The sequence below is a fragment of the Quercus suber genome, unplaced genomic scaffold (genome assembly GCF_002906115.3).
Source record: "Quercus suber isolate HL8 unplaced genomic scaffold, Cork oak 2.0 scaffold_24, whole genome shotgun sequence".
Taxonomy (NCBI): domain Eukaryota; kingdom Viridiplantae; phylum Streptophyta; class Magnoliopsida; order Fagales; family Fagaceae; genus Quercus; species Quercus suber.
Window position 1 is genome coordinate 1,619,006 of NW_027069489.1, and position 24,360 is coordinate 1,643,365.

At 33.9% G+C, this 24,360-nt stretch overlaps 1 long non-coding RNA gene and 1 pseudogene across 1 annotated transcript; both read right to left on the reverse strand.

Annotated features, from left to right (window-relative positions):
- Positions 1-1,966: 1,966 nt before the first annotated feature.
- On the reverse strand, positions 1,967-23,746 carry LOC111989250 (geranylgeranyl transferase type-2 subunit beta 1-like; annotated as a pseudogene).
- Positions 7,842-9,912, reverse strand: LOC136064498 (uncharacterized). Its single transcript, XR_010626105.1, has 2 exons — positions 9,029-9,912; positions 7,842-8,919 (listed from the first exon to the last, which is right to left on the reverse strand). It is a non-coding gene; the product is annotated as an uncharacterized LOC136064498 (long non-coding RNA).
- Positions 23,747-24,360: the final 614 nt, after the last annotated feature.

A 24,360-nucleotide genomic window follows, 5' to 3' on the forward strand; every position in this document is an offset into this window, starting at 1 on the left:
TTTCCTTGTTTGCTCATTCTTCTTTAATCATCTGACGTAATTATTTAAAAAATAAAATAAAATAACTTGATCTTGATAACTTCTACAAATTAATTGTATTAGGTCACAACACAGAATCAAACCTTCTCACTTGGGTCGAGCTGCTGTATCTGCCGCACATAAGTTTATTCTCAAATGACATTTTGAGATGAATGTTGTATATTTGATCAATCTTTCTATGTCTATTTTCAACCTTTATTTTGTATTGAAATTATAATTGTTTTTCATTTTCAAGTAATTGTACCTTTAAGTATCAAAAAACAAAAACAAAAATTGATTGTACCTTTAAGCAAGTGAAATATAACTTTTCTTAAATTATTCTGTAGATCGCACGGGTTAGCTACTATTATATATCAATCACAATGTACTACCTCAATAAATATGAGAAAAGAAATAACAAAAAAAAAAAAAATTCTTATTATTTTCTTTGACATCCTTTCTTTTATCTACTTATCTTATATCTTATTTTGATTAAACTAGGACTTTTTTTTAATATCTCCAACTGGCATCTGCACATTAAAGAATCCTAGTTATTATTATTTTCATCATTTTTAACAAATAAATAAGGTTTTTCGGCCTATTTTGTATTTTGACTTTCTTGATCATGTTCTTTTCACAATTAAAATTATTCTTTAATTATTCAAGATAATTACGTCATCCAACAAAATAAAATAATTGTCTTGAGTACTTAGAGAAACTGGATATTATTTCTTGGAATTATCTAGTGCTTCATGTCTGCCATAATTTGAAAATCAAGCCAATAGGTATGAATTTTTCTATTAACTTTTAGTTAATCATTTAAGGACCAATCAATTTATGATAATCCTAAGCATGGATTAAAATCAAAATTAAAATGAAACCGCTATTTAGTCTTACAAGCTATTTCAACTGGTAAGTTTAGACTCCTAAGGTTTGAGTTAAAATGAAATCTTTAGGATAGTTTCGATGGAACCCTAACAATTTCTTATGATATCAATGAGTCAAATGTAGCAATTGAAAGTTGGTTTAATTACCATTTTGATGACCTTAGCACCATATTCTAAAATGACCTATTGTGTTTCAAATGTATTAATTTAGTCACTAACATTTTAATATTGTTTCAAAATAGTCGTGGTTGGAAAAATCTGACATCACTAACGTTGATACTAAAATATTAATTTTGATGTCACATGGAATGCCACGTGATATTAATTTTTGTTTTTTTTTTAAAATAAAAAGGAAATAGAAACAGCAAGGCCTATACAGTCGATTTGGTTTTGTTGAGAGAGACCTGCGATGCCTACTGTCTACAGTCGGAACCCAACTTCAATTCAATCCAAAACGATAATCCTAAGCTTCAGAATGGAAAATGTAAAACCTTAAATCAATTCTTTTTTTCTTTTTTTAATTTAACAAATCCACTTCTCAAAAGCAAACTCAAAATCAAGACCACAAGTACATTTTAATGATCATGCTTTTGCGTTCCCTTGCTCGTTTGAAACGATTTTTGTTTAAGATTTTGTAACCGCAAGTAGAAAAACTAAAAAAGAAATGATGTTTAAGAAGATTAAAAGAGTTCATAAATGAAAGCAAATTCATCAAGATTATTGTTATTTTGGGGTTAGTATATACCTTTTCGAAACCTACCTGATGGTAAGATGGTTTGTTTAAAGTTGACATCATAAGTAAATTAATCAAAGTATTCCCCTGTTTAACAACGATGTACATGGAATATAACACAGATGACCCCGTTCTATTAAATATATTATATAGCTAGAAAGAACCAGCGAAAGCATGGTTTCAGACACATCTAGATGTGAATATATTGAAAAGTAAAAAACAGCAAATGAAGGAGATACATATACCATGTAGTAATGCAATGTTTCTTCTATCATTAAAGAAACAAATTGCTGCGAGTGATGTAGAAAGGAAAGCTTAAAAGAATCACTTACCTGCCAAGAAAATTTCTATTTACAACATCAACAGGCAAAGCATAAACAGGATCGATGGCTTTTAATCCCGGATATTCAAGAAGTGAAAGTCCTGCAACAACAAAGATGAATGCCTTAAGATTTGATAGATAAATGCCTTGAAAAGATTATAACCTTGATTGTCAAAGCCAGAAACCTCTAATAAAAAAGCAACATCGTGTGTATGGAGGAGATGGATACAAAATACTTCTATACTGAAAAGAGTATAACCTTCCTAGGTCTGTTGGATTTGCAACCTACCTGTTAAAAAATGGCCATAAAAAGAAGAGAGAGAATACTCATCCAACAAAGGGGTGAAAAACCTTCAGTCTCTCCCTGTCACTGCCTACCCCAACCCTCCCAATAGGTTAAATAATATAAAAATAATCATAATAACAGATATTATGAAATCAGTCGTTGAATCAGTTTCTCGCCTTAATGATCAGCCATTTTTAAGCAGATTCCGTTATTCCTTAACAAAATGCAGGGGAACATGAAAAGGTGATTTAAATTGAAGTACAACATTAGTATTGACAACAATTTAAATGATTATCACATGCCATATCCATAGATCAAAAAAGAAAAAATTAAAAAGGCAGTAATGCAGCATATAGTTACCAGCTACACCGAAGTATGTATGGTAGACATCTACAGCATCATCTGGTCTATCAGAAATTCCTCCATTTTCCATTTCCTGAGATTTTTGACAAACCACATCTCAGAGAAATTAAAATCATTCAAAATAATAATGCAGAAATAAGATACAGGACCAACACCCTGGATTTCCCAACATGACTAGTTTGAATCCACATAGTAGCCTATTCAAACCTGGCAGTCCAAGATGAACTCAACAAGCTTTTCCTTATTGATCCAATGAACCCTGTCTATCATGATCAAGCTAGAAAAAGCCCACCACGAGTAGCAGACCTGAAGTATGCAACAAAATCAATGAGAAAGATTAAAAAATGATCAATGTCTCAAAAACTAAGTCTCAATTGAAAGAATAAAAAGATACACTGACATCAGGAAGTTTCTCAGGACGGCCATTAAGACCTCAAGATTTAACTTGCCGCTCACATAACCACCACCTAAGAAGGCCCTTGTCAATATGATGCAATGAACCCGTTATAGCAAGTGCACCCACACAACAGAAAACTGCAGTACAATTAAGCAGAGAAGTCCTTTCAGATTTAAAGCCTAGATTTGACATGCAGACAAATCTCAAGTCATAATTGTTCACAGGAATTGCTTTTTGATAGGTAAATAAGAGATTTTATTAGAAAGAAGGAATGCACCTCCAGTACACAAGATGCATGCTGGAGATGCAGAATTATGACATATTACAAGAGTCTAGGAAACCAAACAAATTGGAGCTCAAGGTTTTTAAGAACCTAATGTTTCAGATTTGGAGAATAAAAATTTTGGGTCTGACATACAGATGATACCAGTTGCTACCACTTATCAATCAGCTTCACCTTGAAGTGATTAATGTTCAACACTTTTTAACTCAACTTATTTAGTTCAAAGAATTTAAGATTGCAGGTTTGGTGAAATGAAATCAAAGAGTTTCAAGCAGCTTGAGTGAAATATCCAGCTCTAATGGAAAGTGAGGCACTTGATAAGCTAAAGGTTAAAAAGACATTATTTTCAAGTTTCAGCTGGAATTTATTGTGGAAGCTCTTCAGTGAATGTGATCACAAAGATGAGAAGTCACATATTTAACTGTTTTAATCACTAAATTCTTTTCTTCTGATTACAACACAGACTACTCAATTATGATGTGAATATATGCAGGTAAGGCTATAAAACAAACAAAGCTATTCAAGCTTCACATAAGATCAGGTGGTATGGAGATTTAATCATCAAAAAAATAAAAGATCAGGTTATATTGACCACTTGATAACTCAAAAATCAAATTCTCTAACACAGCTTTTCTCAAATTTTGAATCCTAGAAAGGCAAGTTATTCAAGCTCAACTACCACCAGTTCAAGAAGCTCACTCAAAATAGATCATGAGATGAATGAGTGAGCTTGATGCAAATTGAACCCATTGGTGCATGCCACATCCTACTGGTGAGACCATGGTAATATGACAATGACACAATCCATCACACTAGAGCCAGTAATAATTCATTCCGAAAGAGTAACAAAAACCTTGCATCCTCTCAAGGAAGAAGTCACTAATTCCTCTAAATTCAGTAAGGTTTTCTTTTTATTAAGAATCAATTCAGTAAGGTTAATGGTTTCTTGTCACAGCAAAGTTTGAAGCTGAGACAAATATGGGACTTATGTATGCCTCAGTTTCCGAAGTTCGAAAAAAAGTCCAGCTTTAGACTTTGATGATCTCCTTGAGATTCAGTAGCTCTTAAAAGTACTACAAGACGCTAGTTTTTTTGCTGGGTAACTACAAGAAGCTAGTTGGTCATTAATTACTGCAATGTTTGCCAGCATTTAGAAGCATTCAGCATGCTACTGATTTAATACCAGGGACAGCTTTGCCGAATCTGCCTACCTATAGAATGTCTCTCTACAATGACCTGAAATGCAAAGACAGGTTGAGGAGTTAATTGTCAAAGGTTTTGCGGGCAAGAGCAAAAGCCCTTGTGCTGTCCCCGCCTTGCTTACACCTATAAAGGATGATTTATGGAAGATGCGTATGGATAGTAGGGCCATTAATAAGATCACAATCAGTTAGAAAATATGCTCGACAAGTTAGTTGGAACAAAGGTGTTCTCCAAAATAGACTTGAAGAGTAGGTACCCCTACTATCATATTAGAATGGGGACTACTGAATGAGCTTACAAGTGGCTATTAATGTTGTGTCAACTCTCTAATGCCCCAAACACTTTCATGTGGGATATGACCTTTTCTTGGGATCATTTGTAGTTGTTTATTTTGATGATAAATTGATATATCATCAAACTGAAGAAGAGCAATTGAGTCATTTGCGTCTAGTGTTGGAGGTTGTTCACAACAGAAACCCTATGTAAACTTGAAGAAGTGATCTTTCTTGTGCCACAAAGCCGTATTTCTTGGCTTTGTTGCATCAACAGATGGATTACAACCAGATCCTGAGAAGGTGCAAGCTATCAAAGATTGGTCTGTGCCACAATCCATGGCCAATGTTTGTACTGATTAGCTTCATTTTACATGAGATTTCATATGTGTGTGTGTGTGTGTAATAAATACCAAAAATTCAGTGCAATCATGAGTTCTATCACTGAGTGCTTAGAGGGAGTTGATTTCCAATGGTCCAAATCAGCACAAAGGGCCTTTGAACATATCAAAACATTGATGACAGAAGCTCCTGTTACTGCACTACCGTATTTTGGGAAACTTTTATTGTGGAGTGGCGTAGGACATATTGGGGAATTTATCTACGGGTGCTTCTGGTGGGTTTAGGGTTAGGAGAACTGGTGGGCTCTAAGGTTTAGAATTGTTGGAGAACATGTTTTGTGGTTGTATTAGAAATTAATAGTGGCTTAATAAGTTATTTGATGGATATTTGGTAGAATAAAGTATGTGAGATTTTAGGGTTTTGATAGGTAAAAGAATGTACTTGATTTGGGGTTTCTAGTAGTATTAGGACTCCTAATTTGACTAGTAAACCAAAATCTAATATAACAGTACCTTGGGCACAAAGAAAATAAAACCTAAGACACTAAGGATCTCCTAGAAAATTATAAACTCTATTAAACTACCAAAATATCCTTAATTCACATTAATTGTGGAAATTACATATTTGCCCAACTACAAAATTGACCATAACTATTACAATAAAATTCCAAATATAAAATACAAAATAAAAAAAAAACTGTTTTAGCCCTAAAAGACTCAAACCTAGACCCTTAAAACCACAACTTTTACTTCAATTGGACTTCACACATGAATCCTATAAAATAATTTTCGAATCAGAAAAATTTGTGAAGTAATAGCAAATCATTCATCCATGGCTGCATAAGGAGTGTAATGCTACACACACAGGAATGGGACTGCTCTTAGTCAAGAGGGAAAGCTAGTGAAGTTTTTCAATGAGAACTTAACTGATGCTAAACGTCACTATTCACCATTGCCAACATTACTTGGCATAACAAGAATTTGTGGTATACTTGAATCATCGAGCATTGAGATATTTGAATTCTTAGAAAAAGCTTAATTCACATCATATAGGGTGGAGTTCTTTCCTTCAAGAGTTCAATTTCTCAATAAAATACAAGACTGGTGAGTGTAATAAAGTTGTAGATGCTTTAAGTAGGCAATCCTTGATGCTAAAAGTGATGACAACACAAAGTTATTGATTTTGTAGAGTTGAAAAACCAATATGAAAATGATCCATACTTTGGCTAAATCATAGCCCAATTGTGAGAGCCGAAAGGAGTGCGTATGTTGAGATGGCTACTTATTCAAGGGCAATCAGTTGTGCATTCTAGATGGATCCTTGCTGTAGCAGATTGTTAGAGAACTTCATGGTAATGGGTGGGGGAGGGGGGGGATTTTGGTAGAGACAAGACATTGACAATAGAATATGATCGTTATTTCTGGACAGGAATGTACAAAGATGTGGTCATTGTCAAGCATGCCAATTTGGTAAGGGGGTTTCACAAAATACCAGCTTGTACACACCATTGCCGTAACCTAATGCTCCTTGCTCCTTGGGTTTATCTGAGTATGGATTTCATGTTGGGACTCCACATGACTCCATCCTTGTCATGCTTGATTGTCATTTCAAGATGGTCCACTTCATCCCTTGCTCCAAAACTTTTGATGCTACACATATTGCTAATTTATTTTTCAAAGAGGCGGTGAGACCATAGTTACAAAACTGAACCAAGCATTGAATTGTCAAAAGAGTGGAATGATGGCTCACTGGTTCAACCATTGGGTTATTGGTACAACCATTGGACTAATTACTGATTTATTTGAAGATATTATGTGTATATATATAAACAAAGATATTTAGACAGTATTCAATTTAAGAATAAATATGCAAGCATACTAAAGATTGCAATTAATAAAATATTATTCTTCAGAAAAGTGATTCAAATATAGAATTTAATGTTTTTTTCATATATAAAATGACTAGCACTTGAATTGATATTTTGACTACTTAACTCAACTTTAAAAACAAAACGCACAACTTTGGTGTGATGGTCATTCCAAAAATACAAAATTCTTGTGAGGGTGGGGGGCAGGTTTAAGTCTCAAGGAGGGAACTTCACATATACACTTAAATTTAGCTAGAGTAGAATTTTTATCTTGTATCCAAAACAAAACAAAAACAAAAACAAAAAACAAAAAACTAAGGGCATGTTTGGTAACTGTTTTTTCCTCTTATTTTCTGTTTTCAAAAACAGTTTTTTATTTTTGAGACTAAAAAACTTGTTTGGTAACCCAAAATAGACAGAAAACAAAAACTGTTTTCAAAACTCAATTTGTGAAGGAAATTGAAAATATACAAAAGGTTATTTTCAGTTTCTAATTTTTAAAAGTTAATGAAAAAACGTATTTAATTTAATGAATCTGTCTCATTTAATAAGTTAGCATTAAAATTCAAATCTTAGTAACAACATATTTTAGTATTTTCTATTTTTTTTTCTTCAAAAAACTATTTTTTTTAATTTCAACTAACCAAACATGTTTTTGATTTCAAAAATACAAGAAAATTGTTTTTTTTCTTTATATTTCCAAAAACAAGTTTTTGGAAAAAAAAAAAAAAAAAAAAAAAAAAAACTATTACCANATGGTAAAAAGCACAAAATTTATTAGCGTGTTGAGTGAGTTTTCCTATAGACTTCAGCACTAAACTTGGCCCTTTTTTCAGTTTGGATATCTCACTTATTTATAGAGAGAGGCTTTCTAAGCGTTTTTAGGGTTTATGATCTTGTATTTGACATTAAAATCTTGCATTTATTAGTTCAAAATATTAACGCTAACCAATATTCAAGGGAAAGATAGTCGCAAGGAAATCAAATTCCAAAGTTTAGGGAGAGGAACACTTCGCATTTCTTTAGATTCCTCAGCTCCGCCATATCTCGAGGAAGAAGCAGTGCCTGCTTAACCAAGCCAACCACGTAGCCAACCTTTCCCAGCTGAAATTCTTTGATGGAGGAGTCAAAGGGAAAAGGAGCCCCATCAAGTACCAGCAAACGGCTCCAAGCAAGGACTTTAGGTCACCAATCAGCAACAACGTTGGAGCCCGTACCCTTAGTGGCACTCTTTTTCTATTAGGCCCTAATGGCCTTGGACCCCTTGGAAGGCTCTTGCCCCACTAGGGATTGGATCTCCCCCTATTTTGAGATCTCTCTGCCAAACCTTTTCTCTCTCTTTCTCTTCTTCTCCCCGGGCTCAGTAGGAGAAGACCGAGCTGGAATAGGGGTAGGAGGTCTCAAATCTACCGGGACTTCAGGTGTGGCACCCCCGGCGTGGGATTCCAACAAGGCCAACAAATTGAGAGTCTTCTTTTGGATGACCATTCATTCTGGTATGTCTGTGATCCCTTGGTTGGTGCTGACTTGCGCTGTGGCCCGAGGTTTAGAGCTAGCCTAGAGTGCTCAGTCAGATCAGGTTGGTTGAAAACCTTGAAGTACTCTTCAAGGTCAACAAAGGAGGGCTCTCATGCTGTCTCTTCTTCTTCTTCCTCAGAGGATATATGTTTCCTTCTCGACTTGGATGAGATCAGTGACCTGCTGGGCAATAAGTTCAACCGCTTGAGTCCCTTTAGGCAGAGGACTAGTGAGAATCCCTTCAACAACTACATCTATCCTTGCTAACGTGCTTCAAGGATTGAAAGCAAGTTTCAATAGGGGTATAACCGAGGATTACGTGGGTTGCTCGAAGTTGACTGTCCTTGTGGAGAAAGATCTCGAATTTCAAGATCCTATTAAGGTCCTTGAAATTCACTTGTTGCGGTTCCTAGTGGTGAAATGTTTATCTACAAGAAGTTTAAGAAGGAAAAGTTAAGAGTTGGGCATATAAGTTTGTAAAAATTAAAAAGTCAAAAACAAGAGAACGGGTTCTCTATAAGCTAAGGGGGAGCTGACCTTTCGGGCCTATAATCACCACACCTAGCTCCCCATCCTTCGTGGGACAGTGTAGCCCATTATGCCAATCTCCCGAAACGATCAAATAATCCTCGTCAATGCCTTTGTTGGTCTCGGGAAGACAAGAGATTAGCCTAACTGCGAGAACCCTAGTCTTAAGGTAATACCCCGTTTCCTTGCTATTTTGACAACTATATACCCAGTTGACATCATGATGAGATAGTTTGACACCCATCTACACTACCCAATATCTAAAAGAGGTTTGGGGAGTACTGGGTGGGGCAAAGTCTATAAAGGATTAGGAAATCCTTCGTTACCATACCCATAGGGATCTCCATCCCATAAAGGCAATCATAGGGATGACCACAGCTCTAGTTGGTCTCTTGGTGTACCACTCCCCTAAATGACAATGTTCTATCTCGACCCCAGCGGGAATATTGTATCTAGCCTTGAAGGTTTCCCTATCTTAGGGGCGCTCACTAGGCTAGCAAACCTACTCATCCTAAGGGGGGACAAAATTGAAGGAAAAAGGGAACTCTGTCCTAAGTATGAACTTGAGGTAACTTACGAGTACAGAAAGTTGGGCTCCTCGGGCAGACTCTTTGAGGGACAGGTCATTTTTTCTAAAGTAAGAAAAATTATCTCCACACTCCTTTATATAAGGGTAAAAAGAGAGTGATAGTTTTCCCGCCCATTAATTTGGGAAAATCTTAACCGTTGGATCTCCATCGCACCGTACAACATGGAGGAAACGTAACCACTTGCTGCATTAATTGCAGCGTTGAGAATATCAAAGCGTTAGAAACATGAATGGGACAGGTGAAAAGACGCTCCTTCATGGGAACGCATCTAGAACGTGACAACCTTCCTGCCACTTACCAAAACTGCACTCCAAAAAAAAAAAAAAAAAAACTGTTACCAAACATAACTAAAAGCCCATAGGTAAAAGTGCAATATTGGAGGAAAGTATGATTAATGATCAAAATTACTTAACATTAAAAAACCAAACAATTCGAATAAAACTGTGTCGTTTGGTATTTTTCTAAAAAAACTCTAGCAGTTTAATCAGTTTTTTTACAAACCCAATATTTCTTTTGTATTTAACAGATATATTGTCTGGTTCACCAGCTAACAATTCAACTAGTGTGGCGAATAAAACAGAGAGGTTATAGAGGAATTTCTAATGGGGCGGCTTAGGGGAGGTTGCCGTAATTGAAGCGCACGCTTTAGAGAAAAAAAAATATACGTGTGGGAAAACTTGAAAGCATGCTCTTCAATAACATCAACCTCCCCACTTTTGACAAGTACAACCTCTACCAACTAGCGAAGCAACGTTCAATTATCTCCAAAATAGGATCCCAAATTGCCATTGATTTAAAGCAACCCCCAATGGCATGCCAAGGTAAATCATTAGCAAAGACCCCCTCACAATACAAAAGATCAGCCAATTCAGTCACATTCTCCACGTCACCCACTAGCACCATCTCACCTTTCCCCGAATTAACTCTTAACCCAGATACCGCCTCGAAACGAGTCAACAACATCCAAATGTACAAAATCTGTTCAGTGTTAGCATCATAAAACAAAATGGTGTCATCTTCAAATAATAAATGTGAGATAGACAACCCACCATCTTCAGCATTCCCCACTTCAAAACGTTTAATTAGACCTTCCTACTCCATCTCCTCAAGATTCTATTAAGGACCACCATAACCAAGATGAAAAGCAAAGGGGATAATGGATCCTCAGCCATAATCCCCCAGAAGTGCCAAAAAAAACCACAACGCCATTAACCAAAACAGAGAATTGTACCGTGGTAATGCAGTACAAATCCAACCTCTCCATTTCTCACCAAACCCCAACCTCTCCAAGAGATAGAGAAGAACCTCCCATTTAACATGGTCATAGGCTTTTTCTATATCCAGCTTACATAATGCGAGGGATACGAATTTTTATCCCACACACTCATTAGCAATAAACGCCAAATCCAAAATCTGCCTTCCTCCCACAAATGTGTTTGGTGAAGCAGTGATAAGTTTATCCATGACCCTTTTCAATCTATGCACCTCAAGCCAAAATTTTAAATACATTTCCAATCAGTCTGATGGGCCTAAAGTCCCTTATATTGTTAGCATTTAGCTTCTTAAGGATTAACGCAATAAATGATGCATTAAGAATTTTTACAAACTTACTATACTTATGGAACTCCTCAAAAACAACTAACACATCTGATTCAACCACCATCCAAAATTGTTGGAAAAAATCCATGGTAAACCCATCTAGGCCTGGAGCTTTATCTCCCTGGAAATCCTTCACTACCTGTATAGTATCTCATTTCTCAGTAGGCTTCTTGAGCACACTGTACTTAGCTTCCCCAATCGTAGCAAAATTAAGCCCACAACCTTTAGCCTCCATTTCTTTGTTTCTTCATACAAGAACTCAAAAAATTGAACCACCTGACCCCTTACCTCCTCATCCTCCTCAGAACCAACCCACCCACCTCCAACAGCCCCAAATGGTTGTATCCTCTACCCCCATGACCAACCTTAGCATAAAGTTGCAACCTTTTAACTCAAATTTGAATTTTATGGCTTAGATCTAGGATCTTTTGTTCGGATACCACTTGATGCAATAAGGACTTACTTCTAGTGTAGCAACAACAGCAACATTAAAGCAAAGGAAAAGATATAAGGATTGAAATTGATACAATCAAATTTCAATTTCTAGGCCCAAAGAGCTCAAGAAATATTCAGATTTGAAATTTCATAATGTAGATAGGAAAAACTGACTACAATGACTTAAAAGACAATTAAATATAACAATTAAATACAACGAATTAAAAGACAATTAAGTAACCCTAGAATTCTAACCATTCATGTTACATATAACAATTAAATCCCAACCATCCAACTTCATTTGAAGTCACATAAGCTATTAAACTACTCAAGACATAGTTTAATTTTATTTATAAAAAAATAACTAAATAAATACTCAAGACAGAAGAGTAGACTAAAAATAAAGTAGAGAAATAAAAGACAATGGACAAATGGGCTTTTTTTTCCATTTGGGCTTAACTTCTTCTACATAACTTGGTTTGCATCACTCTCTAGGATAGTTTCTTTACATTTATTGAAGTACTCACCTTTAAATCACCATTATCAAAGTAGACATCATAGATCAGTATAGAATCCTAGTCTACAGCTCAAAATCTTTCAAAACTTTCATCATTCAACTCAACTGCACACACCAATCGATCCTCCAATCTATCTCATGCCAAGAAAGGAGTTTTCATATTCTATATCGCCATTCTCATCTCAAGACCAACTTCCGAGTTCCAATATGACCCAAGGTTTGCGGTCACCTTTCTGAATCTTTGTACAGGCCCTTGCTAGTTCCCATCTCTATAGAACTTGTACAGCTTGTGACAAATCTTCAATCATATGCCTCATCACATCCATATCTATTTTCTGGCCTTGAATTCCTCTACCTTCATGACCAACCATAGCTCAAAGTTGCAACCTTTGACTCAAATTTGAATTTTATGACTTAGATATATAGGATTTTTGCTTTGATGCCACTTGAGAAGAAATTACTTCTGGTGTGGAAGAAGGATTTAAGAAGAAAGTACAGTAACAACCATATTAAAGCAAAAGAAAAGATAATACAATTGAAATTGGAATAATCAAATATCAATTACTAGGCTCAAATAGCTCAAGAAATATTCAAATATGAAATTTCATAAAGTAGATAAGAAAAGGCTACCTACAATGACATAAAAGAGGCTATTTATAAATAGCCTTTAGTAACCCTAGAATCCAAACCCTTCATCTTACCCATAAGAATTAAATCCTAACCATCCAACTTCATTAAAAGTTTCATGCTAGTCACATGAGCTTTGAAAATACTAGACATAATAGTAGATTAAAAATATCATAGAGAAATAAAAGATTATGGACAATTGGGCCTTTTTCCATTTGGGCTTAAATTCTCATACATCACTTGTTGAGCATCACTTTACTAAATAGTTTCTTTAATATGTACAAAGTACTCACCTTTAACTCACCAACATCAAACTAGACATCATAGATCGGTGGAGAATCCTAGTCTATGGCTCAAACTCCTTATAAATTTCATCCTTCAACTCAACTGTACACACCAACCGATCCTCCAATCCACCTTGTGATGCATGTTCTACGGGTCCAACAACATGAAAGGATTTTTCATCTTATATATCATCACTCTCATCCTCCAGACCACCCTCCAGTATCACCTAGGGTTAGTGGCCGCATTTTGAAATCTCCATGCGGGCTCCCACAACTTTTTGTCACTGAAGAACATGCATAACTCACAAAAACTCTTTAACCAATACAACTCATGTCATCCATCTCTATCTGTTGGCGTTGAATTACTCTACCCCACAACCAACCATAGCTTAGTTGCCACCTTTGACTCAAACCCAAATGTTATGGTTTAAATGGAAAATCTTATGCTTTGATACCATTTGATGAGGTGAGAACTTAGTTCTAGTGTAGAAGCAAGGTTTAAGAAAAAGTACAACAAGAAGAAGATTAAAGCAAAGAAAAAGATAAAAGGATTGAAATTGGAACAATCAAATATCAGACTTAGAGCTCAAGAATAATTTATCTAAAATTTCATAAAGTAGCTAAAATGTTGTCTACGACAAAAGAGGCTATTTATAATACCCTTTAGTAACCATAGAATCCTAACTCTTCATCTTACAGGGTAGACCATACATATTATTTTCAGCCATTCTATTCTATCCGTAGTCATACTTTGTTACCTCCTTACTTCACATGTATTTCTTTTACTAATTCTAAATCTATCAATCTTATTTAGGTCTCCATTCCCTCGATTTGAATCAATTCACTCTTTTACACTAGTACATAAATTGTTCTCCTTTGCACATAACTAAACCAAGCGATCCATCAACATCAATCAGCATTAATAATGATCAATCAGGTTAACTAGCATATTTGGTGTACGTACCAACAAGGAAACAAAAGAGATGATAAGCAGAAAACATAGTTGATTTATCAAAACTAATCAGAAAGTAAAACTTCATATAAAGATTGTAGGTTAATGTATAACATACTTTGCCCCGCATGGGACTCCCCACCAGGTGTGCATCCAAATCCACCATCCAAATTTTTGCAACTTACAATGTAGCTCACAGCCTTTTCCACATTGATTTTATTCAGACAATGCAATATTGAGAGACAACATATAGCAATATAAGAGAACTTATAGGAAAAGGAATTATTTTTGTAAAAACTTCTACTTGCAAAGATAACTAACTCCCAAAACTGTGAGAGGCCAAATAACAAAGCAGAAGGGGAAAGAATACTGCATATCAACTTCACCCCATATGTCCCCTGAAAAAGATCCATCTTCATTTTGCAGCCCAGCCATACCTGACTTCAATATTAAGAGCCACAATAATCAGTAGAAATACACTTCCTCATATTTTGGTTTAAAAATTAAATTTTGTTGATGCCTAAATTTCTTGTAAAGAGACATCTATGTCTCTCTAATTATTTGAGAAGTAAAAGTAGTGATTCCAACCAATATGTAATACCAATCAGATGCGCAAGTTGAAACTATCAGTTAACTAGCTTCGAAATCTGAATATGCAAATAATTGCAGTAGTTATAATAATTATAGACACTACAAACTTTCAGAAAATAAAGCACTGTATAATATATAATATAGGATATAGTATATATATATATAAAAGTAAAATTGTCATAATTAATAATGTGATATAGAAGATTTATTAAGTTTGAAAAGTTTCAAAGTCCACTGATCAGTATACCAAAGGATACAATTTGTCACCTTATCAATGTCAAGAACATTTAGCTTGTCAAAAAGGGCCAAAACCTGCACAGCACTCAGAGTATACACTACGTGAGGGTCATGTCCAATGTTACCACCAAACCCACCTGCACAACTAAGTATATCATCATGTGCCCGTGGTTATAATCACCTGCATTTTTATTTTCCTTTTCGTAATTCTTTTACTTCAAAAAATTTTCTATGTTAACCATTAATGCATAACAGAATGCATCGTATCAACATAGTTGGTTGAACTAAGAAAACTATGCATCTATATAAACCTGACTCGTGCTGGCACTTCATGAACCATGAAACAACCTCATCCAAATCAACAGTGTCAAGCTTTCCCAGAAGATCCAGAGTGGTCAATACCCAGTATGCCCCATTCATTCTCAGATGTTCCATCACCACAGATACAAAATCATCCTTCCTCTGAGTTATATAAATTTTATTTTAAAAAGTTAAAGAATAAAATAAACGGAATTTTTAGTTTTAAATGATCAAAGATTTATTCCAGAAACTCAATATATATACACACACATATTAAACACACCTTTTCAACTGATAAAATGTATAGTCCATGTTTCTCAGCTGCAAGTTCCCCCATCTGCAATTATCACGCACATTAATTCTAAGATTTTACAATTGGAGAAGACAAACAATGTAGAAGTAATTAGAAACTATTCAGCAAAAGATAAGGAAAAATTAGAAACTTGGCAAATTTTAATATATACAGAGTTTGGTTCTTTATCTGATCTTATAGAAAATCACTCATCAATTTCTTTATTCAATGGGGAGTTACTTTCACATTACATTGATGAACAAAAAGATTCAAAACGGCTCTCTAAAAGCTCAACATCTAAAAAAATGTAAAAACTAATATATTATATAAATTTAAGCGTGTACAAGAGATAAATCTTTTAACAATCATTTCAATCCCACCCAGTGAAAATTCTAAGAATTTCAGAATTTTCAACACATTTCCTGTGGAAAAAATTAAATTTCAAGTGGAAATCTGTCAAGCAAACATGAACATGACACTCTTCATTTCATTGAAAATGTAAAGAGTCCAATTAACAATTAAGATTTTATTTCTTGGATCTAACAGTGTACAAAGTGTCGTGTTATTTAAAATTTTAAATGACATGGCAATTTGTACACCTTTAGATTTGTAATATTTAATCTAAACCATGAAATGGATCCATTTAAAATGGAGAGATCCTCTTCCCATTTTTCACTGCTGAAAAATTATCCGTGAATTATTTTCTATCAAAACAAAACACCCATTATGCCCATTTAACCATAAAACTTTAAAGGAAATATCTTCTCAGGGAACAAATGAAGCCTAAGGAAGCTCAGAAAAGAAATCTAACGCCTTTGACTAAGAAAAGAAAAAATAACAATAATCTAACGCCTTTGAGTTAACTCAATTTCATTTTCTTACCATTGATTTGACTCTTCATTAGGAAAAATTCCCATTAGTAAGTTCTAAGTTACGACAAATCTAATCAGTTTAAAACAAAGTAAGTAAAAACCCAAAAAGAGAAACAATTGAGTAAAGAGGATTAATTGATTGGAATTCAAAAAATATCTAATTTTTGGAAGGAGATAGAGAGAGTTTACATTGAGTCTTTGTTCTTGATTGGCTAAGACAGAGATGATCCTCTTGAACTCCAATCAAAATGAAACAATGTGAATAGCCAAACCAGAGGAAAGAAAGAAGAAGCCATTTATTGTATTTTATTTCATTATATTTTTTGACCAAGTAACCCAAACTTGCTTGAGGTTTTTTTTTTTGGCTTTTTTGGCTTTTTTCTTTAAACCAAACCTAGGTTTAACTCTCTTGGAATGAATTTATTGCTAAAGTTTTAGTTTATAAGAAAATGTAGGGACCATAATTGTACTAAGACAATAAACAAGAAGAAAACACAAACTACAGTTGGTTACAATTTCACACATTCTCCTCTTTTTTTTTTTTTTTTTTTTTTTAATTTTCTTACCATTGATTTGACTCTTCATTAGGAAAAATTCCCATTAGTAAGTTCTAAGTTACGACAAATCTAATCAGTTTAAAACAAAGTAAGTAAAAACCCAAAAAGAGAAACAATTGAGTAAAGAGGATTAATATGATTGGAATTCAAAAAATATCTAATTTTTGGAAGGAGATAGAGAGAGTTTACATCGAGTCTTTGTTCTTGATTGGCTAAGACAGAGATGATCCTCTTGAACTCCAATCAAAATGAAACAATGTGAATAGCCAAACCAGAGGAAAGAAAGAAGAAGCCATTTATTGTATTTTATTTCATTATATTTTTTGACCAAGTAACCCAAACTTGCTTGAGGTTTTTTTTTTTTGGCTTTTTTCTTTAAACCAAACCTAGGTTTAACTCTCTTGGAATGAATTTATTGCTAAAGTTTTAGTTTATAAGAAATTGTAGGGACCATAATTGTACTAAGACAATAAACAAGAAGAAAACACAAACTACAGTTGGTTACAATTTCACACATTCTCCTCTTTTTTTTTTTTCTTTTTTCTTTTTTTTCTTTTTTTTTGCTTTCCTCAAAGATTTACCAAATAAATAAATAAAATAAATAAAGACTATCCTTCAAGAACTTAAAAACATAGTCATCAAAACCATACCCAACCAACAGTTGAGCATCAAACTGGTGAACTGTGCAAAATTCTGAGTCAATATGAAAGAACTATGCCAAATTTACAACCAAAAAAAAATGATAAACTATGAAAAGCCAGCATTTTTTTAGAAAAATACTGAATTACATGACCAAACCATCCAGTTTTTTAATATTACATTATTTTCATCAAAATAATCATACTTTCCTTTAGTTTACACTTTTATGTATAGGTTTTTTATTTTTCTTTTAAACTTGAAATAAGTAGTCAAAGATCAATTCAAGAGTCCTTTTTTTAGTCATTTTTATATAAAGAATTATATTTGAATAATAAATTTAATGAAAAATAATATTCTATTAATTTAATATTTAGAGTACATGCATATTTATAGATTCTACAATTGAAGTCTAATTTTGCACCATGTGTCTTAAATTATATATTTTTAGATAATTTTATTTCTTAATTTTGGAGTCAAATGTGGGACCATATCATAAATATTCATCTAAGTGAGTTATTGAGTACAAAAAATAAAGAGTCTAAAATTAATGAAACTTAAAAAAAAAAAAAATGCTTCACAATATCAAAAAATAAGAATTAATAATAATAATAAAATGAAAATTTTACATTTTCTATCTAATAATATTTTTACAAGATTTTTTAAAGAGTTAAAAAAATATAAAAATGACTATATATCAATACTATTTAAATTATATATGTAAGAATTATACTATGCGTCTTAATATATATCTTTTAAATATATTCATGCATATGGATAGGGTTACAAGCTGGTATATTATTAATACGATTGAACTAGTGAACCATACTACCACTCCTTTAACAGTTTATTGCTCACCAAGGTTCTGATAACTATGTTTAAAAGTTGGGTTTGATAAGGTGAGAATTTAAAATTCTCACCAAGATTATGTGTTAAGTTGACTAATATTGTATGAGTTTGAAATTTATGAGATATCTCAATTCCAAAAATTTATCAGATTCTAAATTCTCATCTAAAGGCTAGGAATTTAAATCTCCCGTGTCTTTCACTTTACTAGAACTAGTATGTAATCCATGCTTACACACGGTAATGATGAATAGTGGTGTTATTGATGTTAGCTTGGGTTATAAAGCATATAGGATATTAGTTCGACAAAGACATTTGGAGGTACTAAAATAGTTTTTTCTTGCAATTTTCATGATATTGGTTACGCCAAGTTTCTCATTACACTGCTATTATGCATATAATTTTAAAAATCATTATCAAATACTACGTATACAATATCAATTCATAATCATTGTTCGTGAAATTCTACTTATATACAACACATAATAAAAGAATCAATTAGTCTAATAGTATCTCCTTAATTGAATAAGGATAGGTGCATGAGATTGTTCAGCCTAATTACAATTTGTTACGTTCAAGATCCTGGCATACAAAATTTTGAATAGAAACAGTATAAAAAAATGTGTTCATTAGTTCAGAAAAAATAAATTTAAAAAAAAAAAATAACAGCAAAAAACTAGATAATTTAGTTTGTATGAAAAGCTAACAAAAACAAAATTCGATTTTGAATCTAATTAAACTTTCAGTAAGCATTGGTTATATATATATATATATATAACCTAATTAGTAATGGACCATATATAGTCATAGTGTATATATATATATATGATTAAGTTTTTTATGGTTTATTTATATTGATCTCCTCGTTTTCTACATTGAATTAACTCATTTGGCATAAAAATTTAAAAACTTCCATTAGATGAGATACATGGCACAAAATTAAACTCAAATTGAATTCCAAATTTTACACTGAATTAACTAACTTGGCACAAAATTTTAAAAACTTAAATTAAATGGGACACATGGCGCAAAATTAGACTCAAATTAAATTCCAATTTGAAATCTAATTAGATTTTCTCTCAAATTTGCCTATTAATATATATAAATAAATATATATACACACACCTAGAGCTTAGTTATATTTCCTTGCGAAGTCTCACCTACCATAATGGTCACATGGGTTTTTTTTTCCTTCCCATTGATTTTACATTAAACTCTCAGGATTTCTTTTCTTATTTTTATAAGACAGCTAAGAGAAAAAAACAAAAACAAAAAAAAAAACAAACAAACAAACAAACAACCTCTCAGGATTTCTCAAACTAGTTTGTTAGGGACTACCAAACATTGGGATCTTATTTCTCAAAAATTCAAACAGTCAGAAGTTTAAACCCACGGGAAATTTAAATTATCAAAAATCTTGCTAACCAAATAGGCCCTTAAGGCAAGTTTGAGATTGCTATTAGCAGAAAAGCTTTTGTCTTAAAGATTTGGTCAATGTAGCTTTCATGAGAAGAGCCGTTGCTGAAAAGTAGTTCAGCTATTTGGGAAGTACCCCCTTCACATTTTGTTTGTCCACTTTAAAAAAAACCAACTTTTTAAGGGACATCATTTAATGCTTTGTGTTTTAAACACAAAATTACCCTTTCCCAAAATTACCTTTCTTTATTTAAACTCAACTAAAACGCACAGAAAAAAGGCATAGACTCTTCAAATAAATGGTAAACTAGCCACTTCAGTGGGGACTTTGGAAGCTGACAGTCCCCACTAAAGTGGCTTTCTTCCTTGGGTTGCTTCCTTGGAGAACATCCTAACAACGGAGAACCTGAGGAAGCATGACATTATCTAGGTGAATTGGTATTTTATGTGCAAGAGGAATGAGGACACAATGAATCAATTTCTGTTGCATTGCCCTATTGCTAGAGAATTGTGGGGAATGGTCTTCACCCCTTTTGGGATTTTGTGGGTGATGCCTAGGATGCATAATAACTTACTAGCTTGTTGGCTATGTCAAGTTGAGCGACATCAGAGTAGTGAAATTTGGAAGGCCAATCCTCATTGCTTGATGTGGTGTATTTGGAGAAAGAAATGCAAGGTACTTTGAAGGGTATGAGAAGACAAGTTAAGATTTGAAAGGGCCTTTTTTTTTTCTTTTTTCTTTTTTCTTTTTCTTGATAAGCTTCAGGGAGGTTCTCTTTCTCAAAGTTTTTTGAGCTTATTGATCATTGTAATTTTAGAGTTCCTTTGTGATGTTCAGCTTGTATACTACATGTGTACTTATCAAAAAATTGGTAAACTAGGAAAGTTATTAAAATTGTGTGCATTGACTACTGACTTTCAAAGCGACATATTTAGGGCAGTCCCAAAATGGAATAATTGACAAACAAAACAAAGAAGTGAGTACATTTCTTTTTTTGATAGATATGATGATACTTGAAAGCTATGACTGTAATACCCCAATTTTGATTTTATGATTATCACTGTACCTTGTCAATTTTAATATAGAGTTGAGGTATTGTATGTGTGTGCATAGTAAGATGGGAGTAGACAATTTTGTGGTGCTACAAATAGACTAAGAGAAAAAAAACAAAAACAAAAAAAAAAAAAAAAAAAAAACAAACAAACAAACAACCTCTTAGGATTTCTCAAACTAGTTTGTTAGGGACTACCAAACATTGGGATCTTATTTCTCAAAAATTCAAACAGTCAGAAGTTTAAACCCACGGGAAATTTAAATTATCAAAAATCTTGCTAACCAAATAGGCCCTTAAGGCAAGTTTGAGATTGCTATTAGCAGTAAAGCTTTTGTCTTAAAGCTTCGGTCAATGTAGCTTTCATGAGAAGAGCCGTCACTGAAAAGTAGTTCAGCTATTTGGGAAGTACCCCCTTCACATTTTGTTTGTCCACTTTAAAAAACCAACTTTTTAAGGGACATCATTTAATGCTTTGTGTTTTAAACACAAAATTACCCTTTCCCAAAATTACCTTTCTTTATTTAAACTCAACTAAAACGCACAGAAAAAAGGCATAGACTCTTCAAATAAATGATAAACTAGCCACTTCAGTGGGGACTTTGGAAGCTGACAGTCCCCACTAAAGTGGCTTTCTTCCTTGGGTTGCTTCCTTGGAGAACATCCTAACAACGGAGAACCTGAGGAAGCATGACATTATCTAGGTGAATTGGTATTTTATGTGCAAGAGGAATGAGGACACAATGAATCAATTTCTGTTGCATTGCCCTATTGCTAGAGAATTGTGGGGAATGGTCTTCACCCCTTTTGGGATTTTGTGGGTGATGCCTAGGATGCTTAATAACTTACTAGCTTGTTGGCTATGTCAAGTTGAGCGACATCAGAGTAGTGAAATTCGGAAGGCCAATCCTCATTGCTTGATGTGGTGTATTTGGAGAAAGAAATGCAAGGTACTTTGAAGGGTATGAGAAGACAAGTTAAGATTTGAAAGGGCCTTTTTTTTTCTTTTTTCTTTTTTCTTTTTCTTGATAAGCTTCAGGGAGGTTCTCTTTCTCAAAGTTTTTTGAGCTTATTGATCATTGTAATTTTAGAGTTCCTTTGTGATGTTCAGCCTGTATACTACATGTGTACTTATCAAAAAATTGGTAAACTAGGAAAGTTATTAAAATTGTGTGCATTGACTACTGACTTTCAAAGCGACATATTTAGGGCAGTCCCAAAATGGAATAATTGACAAACAAAACAAAGAAGTGAGTACATTTCTTTTTTTGATAGATATGATGATACTTGAAAGCTATGACACCCACTCCATAATGATTGCTCTTTAGCATCAGGTCAAGATACAAATGTGTTTCTTGTTAGCGTAAACAAGATTCAAACTAAGGCCCTTATTCAACAACAAGACATTTTATCATTTAAGCTAAAATGTAACCCACAGAGAGAGCATATTTAAAAATACACCTATCCCCAGCATTTCCATTGAGATTAATCACCTCTACAGTATACGAAGCCTTTTACTTAATGCATCACAGCCTTGAGAGTGATGGTGTATTGAAGTAATACAGTAAAACCACCAAGATTTAAGATGAAGGCCACAAGTAAGGTGTTTGAATTATGCAGATTGTCATACATACATGCAAGCCAAGATAAATTAGCTTTTGGAGAGACCAAAACCCCTATATTTAATCAGCGGTGCCTTAATATGATGCTTGTCCATTAAAGTAATACAACTAATTACGAATCAAATGGTCTATCTACTGAAAAATACTTCAAAAAAATTCTACATCGTATCAGAGAACACTGTCAAATGTAAATGCAATGAATCGAAAATGAGGTTACAAACAGTGGCTAATAATTAATAAAGGAGATGCATTATTAGTAAAACGAGAATTCTAAACGCCAATAAATTCAATCTAACAGAAACCAAAAATTAGGCGACGAGAATGACAAGGTAGAAAGATTACCGGTTTTCAGTTCAAAAGCCGAATTTCAATTTTGATTCTGAGTCACAGGCAGCGACGCCCTCGACTCTCACTCTTCTTCGCCTTTGGGTGTCTCCGTCCCTCTTTCTGTGTCAGTTAGAAAATGTGGCTTATAAAGGTGTATAGTTGTTATAATGTGAAACTTTCATGGGCATTTCTGTTTTTCATTAGGCTGAATACTGAAAAGCGAAAACAACTTCGCGCAGCAATCACAATAGTGATTGTAAAATACAAAAAGTTATCAATTTTACACATTTTTGTTCAAAAAGTAAACTACTCACTTCATCACAGTGGGTCTATAACACTGTTCATATGTACACGATTACGTAGCTTTGTACCCTATTTGTTTATTATTTTTTTTCTCTCACATCCTCTCCCTGTACTCTCTTCACTTCACTGTGAAGAAGAAGAGAAGACTCAACCTTCATTGTGAAGAAGAAGAAGAAAAAAGAGCCAACATCAACCTCCACCAACCCAGCACCACCCAACTACCACCAGTACAACCCATTTCAATAGTTGATTTTCCAAACACAAAATCAAACCAAAAACAACTCAAAATCACCCCAAACCCCACCGGAAACCCATCCCAAACCCAACTCAAAATCTACCCAAACCAAATCAACTCAAAATCAAACCCGAATGAAAACCCATAAGAAAACCCAATGCGAAACCCACCAGAGATGCCGTGATATGACCTCACCTTTGTCGCCGGAGCCGCTACCGATGTCGCCGGAGTTGTCGATTTCGCCGGAGATGACGATCTGACCTTGCCGTGTGTGCATATGCGCGCGCGCGCGGGTGTGTGTGTGTGTGTGTGTGTTTTGGGGGGTGGTGGGTGTTTGTAGATGTAGCCGTGCAAAATTAGTTTGGCTTTGGCTTTGGCTTTGGCTTGTGACGCAACAGGTGAGGTTCTTGGGGGGAATGTGCAGAATAACCATGGGTAAGAGGGGTGTTTGGTTAGTTAGACAACGCGTGAAATTATAAAGGAAACTAGGCATCTTGAGTTTTAGAAAATCGAGATCTATTTTTGAGTTTTAGAAACTCGAGTTCCATGCAAAAAAAATTTTAGTTTTATCGCCCTATAGTGGCGTTTTTAAAGCTTATAGTGACGTTTTAAAACCCTATAGCGGTGTTTTCCTGCAAAATTTTTTCATAAGTGATACCAGGTTCAGTGAGCCCTATAGTGGCGTTTTTATGCCCTATATTGACGTTTTAAAGCCCTATAGTGGCATTTTTCTGTTAAATTTTTTTATAACTCCATTTTTAAGCCCTATAGTGACGTTTTTAAGCCCTATAGCGGCGTTTTACGAACTCGAGTTTTTAAAACTCGATTTTCACTTGGATTTTTTTTACAAATCAAGCCTCAAAAAATTTATTTTTATCTTAGAACTCGAGTTTTAAACACTCGAGATGCTACTTTTCAAACTTCTTTTGTAACGTTGCAACTAACTAAATTTTTTAATATTTATTGTTATTTTGAAAAAAAATTCGAGGTTCTTGCCATAAGTTGTTTCTCATTTTTGTTTTTTAGTAAAATACAAAAAGTTATCAATTTT